The following is a 12606-nucleotide window of genomic DNA, read 5'->3' on the forward strand; positions in this document are numbered from 1 at the left end:
ATGACCTTAGACGTCTCATTAGGAGTATGCCACGTCGGATCAATGCTTGTTTGGCAAACAGAGGAGGATTTACCCGTTACTGACTTGGTTGTGATGCTGTGGTAACTTTGCTGTTTGACCCCGGGTATCATTTTACCCTTATAATGGTCAGTCTGTGCCTTACTTAGTCTAACGATCATTTGGAATAAATCGATGAATGTGAACTTCATTTCATTTTGTTTCTTCGTCAGTTTCATTAGGTGACTTTAATAACACTTAAAAATCAAATATCCCCTACTTTTTTTGAATAGTATATAAACCTTCACTAAGCAGCACATCCCTCACGATTTTTTACGCTAATATTCATCCAATACACAACTCGGCTAAGCTAAAAATAAATGCAACAAATCAAGACTTCACAGAAATATATATTAATTTATTAAATTTTAAGGACAGTAATCGGAATCTATCGCTTGTCCGCATACACAACTGTACTATCATTATTATCGCCGTTGCTTGTCTGATAGCATTACTCATTCGTACACTCCTATTACTCTCAGGCAATATTGAACCTAATCCAGGCCCAAATACACACAACAATAACCGACTCTCAGTAGTGCATTTGAATGTAAGGAGCCTCAAAAATAAACTCGATTTGATAACCGCAGAATTAACTAGCTTTGATATAATAACATTAAGCGAAACATGGCTTGACAAAAACATCACATCTGAGTCTTTAGCTTTATCTAACTACTATCTGCCCGTCAGGAAAGATAGAAATAATCGCGGTGGTGGGGTGATTACATATATTCGTAATTCCATATCATTCAAACGTAGATATTACTTAGAAAATGTAAATATTGAATCAATTTGGATAGAAATTAACTCTAATAATAATCAGTTTCTACTTAGTAACTACTAAAGATCCCCCTCTTCATCGTCCAATCTCAATCAACAGATTTTTAATTCTCTTCAGCAAGCTATTACCGATCCTATTGATAAGTGCATAATTTTTGGAGATTTTAATATTGACTTGAATACTAAAACAGCCAGTTTCATTAACGATGCTATCAACTTACTAGATCTGACTCAATTAGTAAATAAATCAACACATTATAGCAAAATCGGTAAACAAAATTCTCTACTAGACCTGATCTTAATAAGCTCAACTCTACGCCCAGTTGAATGTGATGTGCTAGATAATTTCTGTAGTGACCATTGTCCAGTCTTCTGTAAGCTCACTTTTACAGTTACTAAAGAAAAGTGTTTCAAAAGAATGATATGGAATTACGAAAATACAAATCTTGATGGTATACGCACAGAAACGTTAAACACTAACTGGTATAATCTTGTCGATCGTTCTGATATTGATGCATCATGTGTTCAATTCACTAGTAAATTGATTACGATAGCAAAAAACCACATACCAAATAAATTCGTAACAAATAGGCAAAATGACAAAATTTGGACGAATAATAATAGCATTAGAAGAATGAAAAAGAAGAAAAACAGAATACATAAAAGAGCAGTAAAACGAAATTTGGAAACTGATTGGCAAACCTTTCGTAAAATAAGAAATGACTATATTAACTTGATAAGGAAATGTAAAAAAGAATACTTTGAGAAAATTGATGCAAAAATTAATGACAGTGAAATCTTTGGCACAAAAAAATGGTGGAATCTAATAAACGCGTATACCAAGACACATGCTGCATCCTCAAACGAATCCCCTCCACTAACAGTTGAGAACGATACACTGTTTACGCTCACTGACAAATCCAATGCCCTTAATAATTATTTCATACAGCAAACTGAACTACCAAGTACTAATAAATCTCTTCCACCCCTCAAAATGAATACTAACTGTCTAGACAAGATTTTACCAACACCTGGAGAAATTAAAGACGTAATTAATAGCCTAAATATAACTAAAGCCTCTGGACCGGACGGAGTAAGCTCGAAAATTTTAAAATTTATTGTAAATGAAATTAGTAATCCTCTGTGCCAACTCTTTCAATTCTCACAAGAAACACACACTGTTCCAAAACTATGGAAATTTGCAAATGTCGTGGCTATTTTCAAAAAAGGGCACCCAAACGAATGCAGCAATTACAGAGCTATTTCTCTCCTTAGCATTATTATAAAAATATTTGAGAAAATAATATTGTCTTTAACTTCAAGAACAATTCAATACTAAAAACACTGCAAAGTGGTTTCCTACCAGATGATTCTACTGTCTTCCAACTAATAAATCTAAATCACTTTTTTTGTCAAGCCATTGATCATAACAAATATACCAGGATCGTCTTTTGTGACATAAGCGACTCTGTCACAAGCTGGACGCTGCTGGAGGGCGGGGAGGGTTATTATTGTGGTTCAAGAACCATTTAGACAATCGAAACCAATGCGTCGTAATACATGGAACCTCCTCGGACTCCAGGAGCATCCCCGCTGGTGTCCCACAGGGCAGTGTATTGGGAACACTATTATTATTATTATATACTCAGCCAAATTAAAAACTTGACACTCGGGATTTTTGGGACTAGATTTTTAATATTTGGTTTAAGGCAACTATTTTAGTGTTATGTTGTGCACAGACGACCTTGACGTCAACAGAAAGCAAGAATACGTCTTGCCGAAAGTCCTTGACATTGATAACGTTCGTGATGTCACAGTACCCCCTAAAATGAAATTCACAGACTTTGAGAACAATCGGAATAAAGTGTTTAGTAACGGTTGTGGCCTCCTCTAGCGTCTCGTACTGCCACACAACGTCTTCTCATGGATCTCAGACCATTAGTAAACACTACCCGAGGAAGACGTCGCCACTGCTCAGCAAGAGCATGTTGAAGGTCCTGCAACGTCAGTGGTGGATTCACTTGCTGACGAACACGTCGACCCAGTTCGTCCCAGATGTGTTCAATAGGATTAAGGTCGGGGCTAAGCGACGGCCAATCCAGGACTTGGACACCGGCATTTCTTAAAAAATTCTTGGTAGCAATTGCTGTATGGGATCGAGCATTGTCTCTGAATAAACGGAAGAGGAACAGGTTGCAAAATCTGATCCCTGTACTGGACAGCATTTAAGTTCCCTTGGACAACAACAAGAGGAGAACGTCCATGTGCACAAAAATAACCCGAAACCATGACGCTGCCGCCACCAAATCAGTCAACTTCTCTGACGCATACTTGAGCGTAACGTTCACCTCGTCTGCGGTACACTCGGGCACTGCCATCGGCAAATCTCAAAGTGAATCGAGATTTGTCACTAAAGACAACCGAATTCCACTGTCTTTGAGTAAATCTTATGTGTCTTGTGGCCCACACAAGTCGGTTACGGCGATGAAGAGGTGTCAATATTGGTCCATTATAGGGCCTCCGAGCTCGAAGACCAGCAGCCTGCAAGCGATTTCGAACAGTTTGTGCAGTTACCCTTCCACCAAACATCTCTACTTGTGGAGATTGCAGTGACAAATCTGTTTCTAAGATGACGTAATCGTATTGCTTGATCTTCATGGAGTGACGTCACACGTGGCGCTCCCGCCCTTGGGCGGTTGGCAATAGTTCCAGTTTGAAGCACTCTCATTCTAAGATTAATTATTGTCTGGCGTGAACAATTAAAGGCTCTTGCAACAGTGACCACAGACTGACCAGCATACCGCCTACCTATAGCACGTGGACTTTCTACATTTGAAAGGCACGGCATTTTCTAACAAAGATGAAAATAGCAATTTTAATTTGTTTTTCCAGTTCAAGTTACGCGTGCGTGTTCAGTTTAAGCAAACTTGCATCTATTGACCTCACGAGTATGTGTTTGCACGTGGTTTTCAGGTTTTTCATCTTTATATGCTCAAAAGTCACGTGATCCACGTCACTTTACAATTTTATGAAATTAAAGGCTTGTTACTACTTACTATCGTTAGAAACACTTTAAAATTTATTTGACTTACCAGAAAAAAAAAATGTTGAAATTCATCAGTGTCGAGTTTTTAATTTGGCTGAGTATTTATCAACGACATTGTAAATGATATACAATCAAACATCAGACTATTTGCAGATGACACCTCTCTATACTTAAAAATAGATGACCCAGAGGTATGCGCAGCTACCATAAACAAAGATCTCGAAACAATCAATATATGGGCGGAAACGTGGCTAGTGACATTTAACCCCCTCAAGACAGAAACTTTAACACCCCTATTAATGAAATCAATTAAAATAAAGGAAGTAACTGAACATAAACATCTTGGACTCACTTTTCAAGCTAATTGTAAATGGAACAGCCACATTGACAGTATCATTAGTAAAGTATCAAAATTAGTAAACTGCCTACGCTCCTTGAAATATCGTTTAAACAGAAAATCGCTAAATACGTTATATTCTTCATTCATTCTGCCGCACTTTGACTATGCCGATGTTATTTTGGACGGATGCACAGACTACTTATCTAATAATCTCGAATCCCTTCAGCTTGATGCACTACGCACTATTTGTGTGGCAGTTAAGGGTACTAGCAATGCTTCCCTCTACGCCACTCAAAGAACGACGAAGTCGACAAAAAGTAAAATTACTATACAAAATTATAAATAACCTTAAACCTCCTTACCTTAAGAATCTCATAAATCTGGAACCAACAAATACATATTCATTTCGAAACGCAGATAAAATAAAAGAAATTCGATGTCGTACAGAAATATTTTCTAAATCATTTATCCCATCCAGCATAAGAGAGTGGAATAAACTCAGCCCCCTTGTAATAAACTCAAGAACTCTTAAAATATTCCCCGATCATCTCTCCAAATCAGATATAAAAATTCCATCTTTTTATTATAACGGTCAGCGGAAACTCCAGATAATTCATAGTAAACTTAGACTCCGATGTTCTGACCTACAGGGCCACAAAAACCTAAGACATGTTGCTGACAGCCCCGCATGCCTCTGTGGTCACATTTTGGAAGACCCTGATCACTACCTCTTGCAATGCTCTTTATATTCAAATGCACGAAAGGAAACCATAGACAAAATACAATACGATCTCAAAAACATTAACTGTCTCCTGTTCGGGTCCTCAACCCACTGTATCGATGAAAACAATAATATTTTAAACCAGGTCCACAATTTTATCGATATGTCAAACAGATTTTAATCTTGCTTACTAGTTGTTTAATTTACAATATTAATTTTAAATCTACTTAACAGTGTAGGCTACAGTATATATTGTACATTCCCATCCGGCTCATTATATATGTATTTACACTCATATATGTATGTGTTTGTCATTTTAACTGTGTATATACACCCATTTTGTTCCTTTTTAATACTATGTATGTATATTATCTAGGGAGAGGGGTTTTACATAGACTAAGCCTGTTCCCCAATCCCATTCAGACATCCTGAATAAAAATATTGTTTATAAAAAAAAAAATAGCTCAGAGCAGAAACAGTAGGACGTTATGTAGTACTACGGACTTCTTTATTTGTTGTGTTCCTTGTGATCGTAAATAATACTACAGCAACAATGATTTCACAGTTTTATTGGTAAACTGGAAATAACTTTACAGGTTCCTCGTTCTCAAATATATAATGGCTTCTTGGAATAATCTGGTGAGAGTCTTATCCAGCTCGCTTCTACACCCTAATTTATACCACTTAATTCTTGCAGGTCTTCGATAACCTTGACGTTAATTTCCACGCCATATAAGGAATAAAACTCTTTATTTTATGATCAGTAGTGGAATACCGCGTTTTATCAGTGAAATAAAAGTGTTATTCCACTGGCTAGCAGTGAAATAGTTGTTTTTACCTAAAATGATTGTAAAATCATAAAATAAATAGAACATTTGTCGTTTTAGAGTGAATAACATATTGTATTTCACCGAGAAGCAAGAAAACGTTTATATATTCACTCATGCTACGCATTCGTGAAAATATAAGTTTTCTTGCTTCTCGGTGAAATACAATATGTTATTCACTCTAAAACGACAAATGTTCTATTTATAAAATAAATAGAACATTTGTCGTTTTGTCGTGAATAACATATTTTATTTCATCTCTAAGCAAGAAAACGTTTATATACTATTCAAAAAAAGTAGGGGATATTTGATTTTTAAGTGTTATTAAAGTCACCTAATGAAACTGACGAAGAAACAAATGACAAAATGAAATGAAGTTCACATTCATCGATTTATTCCAAATGATCGTTAGACTAAAGAAGGCACAGACTGACCATTATAAGGGTAAAATGATACCCGGGGTCAAACAGCAAAGTTACCACAGCATCACAACCAAGTCAGTAACGGGTAAATCCTCCCCTGTTTGCCAAACAAGCATACTCCTAATGAGACGTCTAAGGTCATTTTGGTCCAGATTGTCCCATTCCTGTTGCAACGCAGCAGCAAGTTCTTGGACATTGGCAGGACGTTGTTGACGTTGACGTAACCTCTGTCCAAGCATGTCCCAGACATGCTCGATGGGGGAGGGGTCGGGACTCAGTGCTGGCCAAGGTAATGTGGTGATGTTCTGTTGTTGGAGGTAACCTGTAACGATCCTGGCCCTGTGACATCTTGCGTTGTCATCCTGGAAGATGAAACGGCGGCCATGACGTCGTGCGAACGGCACAACATGGACTGCCAAGATGTTGTCCCGGTAGTACTGGCCTGTAACACGCCCTGCAACAACATGTAAAGCCGTTCTTCCAGCAACAGTGATGCCTCCCCACACCATAACAGAACCACCCCCAAATCGATCATGTCTGATGACGTTAACGTCTTGGAAGCGCTCGTTTCGACGACGCCACACCCTCCTACGTCTGTCCAAAAAATCAACAGTGAACCTTGACTCATCTGCAAACATCACATTGCTCCAGCGTCGATTATCCCAGTGTTGACGATCCCTACACCAAAGACGTCTTGCCTGAATGTGATGATCTCTCAAACAAGGGATCACGTGAGGACGTCGGGCGCGAAGGTGACCCATATGCAGTCGATTCCGAATCGTCTGGCCACTCACTCTCACACCAGTGTCTGTTTGAAGACGAGCGCTGATCTGATTTGCTGTGATGACACGATTTCTCAAGGCCAAGGTACGGATAAATCGATCCTGGGCTTGAGTTGTCGCCCTTGGTCGACCTGAGCGTGGTCTGTCCTGTACAGATTGTGTATCACGGTATCTGGACCATAGCCTGCTTATGACAGACTGAGAAACATTCATCGTCCGCGCCACAACCGCCTGTGTTGTGCCGATCTGTAGCATGCCAAGGGCACGTAACCTTTCATTTTGGGTAAGCCGACGCATATCAAAATTTGTTTTCTGGTCACTAAAACAATTAAACTGATGTTTCCACCCTGGAATTCAATGCCACAATGACTGTAACATTCAAAGTCAGAGTCGTGCAAATCTTGGGTTGGACCCCCATGATGATCCCAAGCATCACCTGCATTCCATGCGGTAGCTATTGGTGCGTTTGGGCGTCACATGTAACTGGAAATGTTTCTTCTGTTAGGTTCTATAGTGACTTTCTTCGTAGTCATTTGCATATTTTAGTATTATGCCCCCAAAATCAAATATCCCCTACTTTTTTTGAATAGTATATTTTCACTCATGCTTATTTTATGATCAGTAGTGGAATACCGCGTTTTATCAGTGAAATAAAAGTGTTATTCCACTGGCTAGAAGCGGACAAAGTAGTCCATGTTGCTTTTACCTAAAATGAAATAAAATATGTTATTCACTCTAAAACGACAAATATCCTCTATTTATTTCCCACAAATAAGATAGGAAACATTACCTATTTTTGGTCTATCAACCATAGGTCAATAAACAGCTAGAATTTGATGACTATTTTGACAATGATTATAAATAACACTGTTTTTTAAGAATAACTATATCCACGTTCATTAAGTACGTGTGATTTGACTTTATAGACAAAATTGAAGAGACGATTTTATAAAGAGCCAAAATTGTCTCAAAGGCCAAAGTGCTACAATCCCCCCATCGCTAAGACATGATGAGACTACAGTAACAGCATGGCAAAAAAATATATGTGTTACGGGGAGTGAATGAAAACTGGAGAACGAGGAAACCATGCAAAAGAAATAAAATTACATACGTATAATAAAAATTTCATGCATAAAATATTTCCATATGATAAAAATTCAGCACTGTCTTACAAAGTCCTAAGTTCACTTTAATTTGACTATAAAAACAACAACTTTAAGTTAAATTCAAAAAGTTTTTGATTCTTGAAGTGTCCTACTGTCAATCTCGATAACGATTCACAGTTCTATGGTAAAACACAAAACATAACTGTTGGTAAACGTTCGTCCCATCCTATTCACAATCTAGAAACTAACAATCGGTCCTTTTCAGATAGATAATGATTATGAAATAAAAGTTCTGTTACAGCACATATTATTCAACAGCTTGTGACCAAATGAGTTTAATCTCCATAGTTTGTTTGATAATATAAACTCAGTCCTCACGTGTAGGGTCACATATTTGACTTCTGGTTACCACAAAAAGGTGAAAGGTTACATCATGTTTAATTGTTAATGACAGTTTGACAGTCAACACAGCCATCGTTCAACATATAGACTTACGCGTGTCTACTAAAAATAACTGGAACTGGACACCGATAACACTCTGAATAGATATGTCTATATAGATATAAGCATAATAAGTATATAATATATAAGCGAAATAGTATATAAACTGTCGACATATACGCACTAACAGTCATGGATTAGTGGGTTAATCACCCATAACACAATAGTCGTATACAATACACACATTCAGTGGGGACTGTTTTTTAACACAACACTTCTTATGAAGTCACACGGAACATCTCCCTTAAATCAGGTACAATAAAGTCGTGTGATAACTTTTCCGTTAATTTCCTTTCCTTTGGAATTCTATTACCATTAGCGGCAGGAACAGCTGTGCTTGATGTCGGAGCGGATGTCCAGGCACGGGCGTTGATTGAAGAATACTAGCCTGTGTTTCTATGGTTTCCAATTCACCTCGATTAGATGTTAACTCGCCCCTTCTTGATAGAGCCATTTCATCTCTTGCACTGATCTCAGGACGATTTCCACAATTTTTCATTCCAAAATAATGACTTAAGAAATTTTTAAATCTGGAGTTGCGTTTATAGCAACAGATAAAGCCAATAAGAATTACCAGTGTTGAACCAATAATTATAAATATACTGAGCGCCATGGAAAACGCATCACTTTTTTTCCCAAATATTTTATTACTAGGTAGTTTTGTATGTATAATATTATGCAATACTATGAACTATTGTTTCACACAATGCTCCAAAACGCAAAAAATATCGGCCCGTGTGCAAAAAAAAAACTTGCACGAGATCCACATGAAAAACCCAATATTCACGTGCAGCATTGTGTGTGAGCCCTTTAAAAGCATGTTTTCAACTTAATGTGCAGTACATGAACTGTGAAACGTCAATCTGTCGTAATTTGTTGTTGGACGTGTGAAGGAATCGAGCTAGAGATGCCGAGACTTACAGAAAATCAACGGAATGAAGCCATGGGAATGTCCAGGGCTGGCATGTCTACATGTGCTATTGCCAGACACTTCAATTGTCATCAGTCCACTATTGTAAGGTTGGTGGAACGTGTTCGAGTTAATGCATCAACACGTGACCGTCAAGGTCCTGGTCCACAACGCGTTACAACCCAGGCTCAAGACGGCTACATCCGGGTCACTCATCTGCGTGACAGATTCCGCCCAGCGACTCGAACAGGTGCAGCAGTTGTCGAAAGACAAGGACCAGTAAGTGCCAACACCGTAAGACGTCGTCTAAGAGAAGTAGGACTCGACGATCTTATGTTGGAGCTATCCTCAGTGTAATGGTGTGGGGTGTGGCTTACGTCAGATGAACATTCAAAACTAAAGTGAAAAAACCATGATAACTAATGTTTTCAAAACGTTAACATTAACGTTTTCAAAACGTTAACATTACTGTTCAGTAAACGTATCCTGTAACGTTTGTAAAAACGTTAACGTTACGACAACAAAACTTTCCTGGGCCACGTGCCACAAACATTCACAACGAACGTTAAATAACGAAAAAATAGTGTTTTCAAAACGTTAACATTAATGTTCAGTTAACTTATCCTGTTACGTTTGTAAATAACGTTGGCCTTACGACAACAAAACGTTCCTGGCTTATGTCAGATGAACATTCCAAACTAACGTGAAATAACCATAATAACTAATGTTTTCAAAGCGTTAACATTTTCAATACGTTAACATTAATGTTCAGTAAACGTATCCTGTAACGTGCCACAAACATTCACAACGAACGTTAAATAACGAAAAAATAATGTTTTGAAAACGTTCGGAAAACTAAATTTTGTTAGCTTAAAAGCGCTCTAGCACGCTGTAAGGAAGGGATGATTACCACCTTGTTGTCCCCCAAATAGTTTAGATACCAAAGGGGCTAAAGCTGGAAGTGCCATAGCGAGCAATGGACCGAAGGCACCACCCTTTGGATTGAGAAGTCGCTGTTTGACGTCGGGTCGTGTTCGCGGATTAGTCAATCTGCGAAGCAACACTCGATGTTGTTCAACTGCTCGGCGCTCAGATCCATTCCGCGCTGAGCGGTCCGTCTAACGAATTTATTTCGTTTCTTGTTTCTTTCCTCTTGCAGTCTTTCCTTACATCGCACCAAGATTCAAATTTCGAAAAATCCACTTCCACCGGGTTTCATAGTCGATTTCGTTCCACCCATATCTTGTGCTGGGCATGCAGTGGTTGGATTTTACCATTCAGCAGGTGGTTGACCGCCAGTTTGAACCACTGCAACAATCCAATACGCGCCCTATTCTTGGCCAACTGTCCATAAGCCATATCGGGAGTCAGATGTTGTAACTGACCTGAGGCGTGGTGGTGATAACGGAAAGGGACTCGCGGGTGGTGTTAACGAGGGCAACAATTGTGGTCTGGGTACCCCCATTTTCGAGCGAGTCTGCCTTCATAACGCGGGATCCCGACGATCCGGTGCCAGGGTCGGGAATGTTGCTCTAGAAGACCTGGGGGTAGGTGTTTCTTCTGCGTATTCTTCTTGCGAACCACAGTAAAGATTTGCATACGTGTGTTGTTTGGGTGGTTCATCCTGGCTTGACTGATCCCCAGATGTAGGGCAATACATTCACAATCTTCTCCCACCATGTCGAACATCTTATTGACATCAATTTCATCCAGGAGCCACCGTTTCTTTCTCTCTTCGGTACCTCGTCCATTCGTCGTCGTATGGGGTCCTTTTTGTCTTTCTGTTTGATCAAGACCGTCTTCAACCCCGGAACAACCTCCCAGTACTTTCTCAAGGCTTGCACGACGTCTACCTGTCATCGTTGTTCGTCTTCCGACTTCTTGACCCGATCAAGTGATTGTAATCGTCGACGGGATGTGAGGGCTGGCCCGTTATGGAAGACAAGACACACCTAGCCCCAGACACGAGTGGTATCTCTGACTGGTGTGGTTGTACCTGCAACCGATACACTCTTCGTGCTGACTTTCTTATATTATTAGCAGGTAGCCATCGTAGTCTTAGCTTTTCGACCATACTGGTTCGCCACCTTCTCTGTTCGTTCGCCATGTTCCTGAGACACGACAGTCTGCAGTATCCATAAGCCATATCGGGAGTCAGATGTTGTAACTGACGTGAGGCGTGGTGGTGATAACGGAAAGGGACTCGCGGGTGGTGTTAACGAGGGCAACAATTGTGGTCTGGGTACCCCCATTTTCGAGCGAGTCTGCCTTCATAACGCGGGATCCCGACGATCCGGTGCCAGGGTCGGGAATGTTGCTCTAGAAGACCTGGGGGTAGGTGTTTCTTCTGCGTATTCTTCTTGCGAACCACAGTAAAGATTTGCATACGTGTGTTGTTTGGGTGGTTCATCCTGGCTTGACTGATCCCCAGATGCAGGGCAATACATTCCCAATCTTCTCCCACCATGTCGGACATCTTATTGACATCAATTTCATCCAGGAGCCACCGTTTCTTTCTCTCTTCGGTACCTCGTCCATTCGTCGTCGTATGGGGTCCTTTTTGTCTTTCTGTTTGATCAAGACCGTCTTCAACCCCGGAACAACCTCCCAGTACTTTCTCAAGGCTTGCACGACGTCTTCCTGTCATCGTTGTTCGTCTTCCGACTTCTTGACCCGATCAAGTGATTGTAATCGTCGACGGGATGTGAGGGCTGGCCCGTTATGGAAGACAAGACACACCTAGCCCCAGACACGAGTGGTATCTCTGACTGGTGTGGTTGTACCTGCGACCGATACACTCTTCGTGCTGACTTTCTTATATTATTAGCAGGTAGCCATCGTAGTCTTATCTTTTCGACCATACTGGTTCGCCACCTTCTCTGTTCGTTCGCCATGTTCCTGAGACACGACAGTCTGCAGTATCCGTATGGATAAGTGTTGTTTGGCTGGCCATCGTCAATTAATTGAACGAAACGGTTGTCGTATACGATTTTATATTTTTTGTTCTCGGGGCGTTTACAGAGACGTCACGTGATTTTGATATCTTGAAGGGATTGGAGATGGGAAGAGGTTCGTTGTGATCAGCGTTTCGTACGTTCTCTACCCCTCTACCAA

Source organism: Patella vulgata, chromosome 3 (assembly GCF_932274485.2).
Source record: "Patella vulgata chromosome 3, xgPatVulg1.2, whole genome shotgun sequence".
Lineage (NCBI taxonomy): Eukaryota > Metazoa > Mollusca > Gastropoda > Patellidae > Patella > Patella vulgata.